Source organism: Protobothrops mucrosquamatus, unplaced genomic scaffold, assembly GCF_001527695.2.
Source record: "Protobothrops mucrosquamatus isolate PMUCROS unplaced genomic scaffold, P.Mucros_1.0 scaffold7608, whole genome shotgun sequence".
NCBI classification, from domain to species: Eukaryota; Metazoa; Chordata; class Lepidosauria; order Squamata; family Viperidae; genus Protobothrops; species Protobothrops mucrosquamatus.
The window spans coordinates 22553-25723 of NW_015393407.1; positions in this window are offsets into that span (position 1 = coordinate 22553).

A 3171-nucleotide genomic window follows, 5' to 3' on the forward strand; every position below is an offset into this window, starting at 1 on the left:
AAGGGAATGCACGCTGGGAGGCCAAGAAGTAAAGCTGAGTAAAACGTGGCAAAGTCAAAGTTTGTTGAAGCTCTGACACTGTTCCCACCTTGCCAGAAATCTCGAACTTGGAACACATCCTGACAGCACGGAATAGCCACGTTCAAGCTTAAGTGTTTTAAAGCTGGCAAGATTTTCGCATCTGTGTAAGGAAACAATGCTGTTTTCTCAACGTTTTTAAGCCATCTTGCTTACTACCAAAGGATGCTTTTCTTTTCCTAGTTGATTTGCAGGATTAGCCTGGCTAGGAAAAGGGGAAAACGCTGTGGTCTCCATGGGGAAAAGTTCTTGTATTTTACAGTGAAGGCCAACTTCAATAATGGTATAAAATTTAAACAGTATATAATAAATATTTTTCAAATTACGTGCTCACAAAAAAATTAAAATGCTAAACTATCTGCTATGAAAAGCAAAAGTTGGAAGGACAAAATGCGAGTGACGTTCTGCCTGGACATAGCTTGATGATCCAGACTTCTTGTGGGAAGGTCCATTAGATAGCATGACACTTCCTGTGTCATCAACTTGTTCCTTTACTACTCTGGTGTACTGTAGCTACTGAGACTATAAAATTGTTCCTCAATTGGGAAGGAGAAGTATAGGTAAAAAGATAAAATAGCCAGAAAAGTAGTGCTCTAGTTTTCCACAGAATCATTAAGTTGGGTTTGGCAGTTGGCAACTCTATGACTGGAAACATTTGTGCCTTAAGTCAGCTAGAAATTACTGATCCTGAAAGTGTGCAGCAGATGGCATGTTTGAAGTAAGCTGTTACTAAACTTGTTGCAAAAGGGGATCAGAGAAACACAATCTTGAATCTTACAAGCAAACTTGAATAGTAGCGTAATTGTGTGTCAGATCAATTTCTGATTTTAACAACAGAAGGACAAAAAAAAAATTACAAAATTGGCAGAAAGAAAAAAGTGACAAAGGATCTTGAAGACTGGAAATAAAAGCCTCTGGAATAATATGGAAGACAACAGGAAAAGCTATCTCAATAGCATTGAGGTTCTCAACTATTACTGGGCAAATATTTTGAAGGCTTGTAAATCTCTGTTAACATTTTTTGCAAAGCTACATACTTTACTGCCTCTAGCTCAAACATGAGGAGCAAGATGCATGAAAGTATGTATAATTACTAACAATAATATAGATGTTTATAAGAGGACTAGTCATGATTTTGGTTGATAGAAAGGACAGGATAGGACAGCCATGAAGTAAAATGATTTAAAGCACTATGCCAATACTCTAATCCTTCAAGTTATAAATAATAATGAGGTCACTGTGCTAGAAAAAGTTCTCAAAGCAAGGTAAACAAAATCAATTGTATAATGAGACAGTAATAGAGGCATTAAAATTGGTATTACTGGACTGAGGATAAAAACTATGATCTTATTTCCATACAGTATGTACAATTTTTGGTGCTCAATTTGGCATTCTTTTCAGGAACACAGATGCGCTTGCTTCCCCTTTCAATTATGAATAACCTACTTCAAGATTTAAATTAAGGTTGGCTGATTCAATGTTTGGCTGATTCTAGCACACAGCTATTGCCAGTTAAACCTCCTGCATCTTAATTTTTGCATATTAAGCATTAGTTAGAAGCACGCACTGAAGATCAATAGAAGTTAGCAACTCTAAGTGGTATTGATTAGCAAGATCCCAAATGGAGATTAATTCTGTAAATTCATTCTAAATCAGAAGCAGATACATCCTGGAAATCAAGATACCAGTTTTCCAAGTAGCTGTCCTGCATTATTTAGCTCTTGCATGGACTTACATGGGAATAATGCAAATAAAAGCAGAGGAAATAATCCTACTTAAGAACTAGGTAAAGATGCAGCTATCACCATCGGTTTGATGCCTCGGTTGTGGTGAAATTAATAGGAAAGATATAATCTTAAATGCATTAACAAACATCCTTTGGGTTAATGTCACTCATTGTGTATATGACCACACCATTAAGGAACCTCAACTGAAAGGTACAAGCATCTCTTTTTGGTTCAGGTGAACTTCTATATTCAAATTCATAGAAGAAACTAAGTGGAAATGGAATCCCTCACAATGTCTCTTTTGAGCCACCATATATTACTGATGTCTCCATTTAAGTCTTTGATACTTGGTCTGCTATACAGCACTTTCTCTCACAAGCTCCAAGTCCTTTGGCGAATCTTCATCTTTCATATGAATTATTCTAAGAATTACTAAGTAGATTTGGAAGTATGATTTATGAGGTGGAGTGTTCTAAATTGTATTTGAAAACCTTATTCACACCCCATTGACTTCCATTTAACATAATGTATTCTGCATTCATCATGTGCAGAAGGACTGAGAACTCACCGGAGGTCTCAACAAATCAGCTGAGAAGAGATTCCAACCAAATCTTCCCCTGCTCTCTCCTGCTTGTTCCCTTCCTTAAGAGTGCCAGGTCCTAGTAACTGTAGCAATATTTTAAGAAACCGGTATATTCATGAGCAGTAACGTGTAAGGAAATCTGGCAACTCTAAAGATAGCAAGAAAGCAAAGCAGCAGCAAAATAAAAGAACGTGGCAAGCAACAGGGAAAGGATGATCTAGTACAGGGGTCTCCAAACTTGGTCCCTTCATGACTTGTGGACTTCAACTCCCAGAATTCCTCAGCCAGCCAAGCTGGCTGAGGAATTCTGGGAGTTGAAGTCCACAAGTCTTAAAGTTGCCAAGGTTGGGGACCTCTGATCTAGTATACCAGTCACCTTTTGGCTCTGATTGTAAGGGGAAATAGAGGAGGAGGTGTGGGTTGGGGTCTGGTCTGAAGTAATCTGGAATAACCAGTCAAGATATTGACATACAGACTGGCACCTGCAGGCGTAAAGAGCTCTTTACGCACAGTATAGAGCCACACATAGGCCAAGGCACACGGACCACAAGCAAACACAATAGATAGAAGTGGAAAACTCACATGCAGCTCCTCTGCATTTCAAATCTGTCTTGAGTCAGACAAATTAGAGTTTTTATCAGAGGTGGGTAACCCTTTGGCCACTGAGGGGCGGCACCCAATGTTCCTTTGCATCAGGGGAAGTTGGGGGGGGTGTGTCTTTTTTTTCAATATGCCTATTTTGAAAATTTCCCTGGTCTTTTAAATATCTCAAAATGGTGGGAA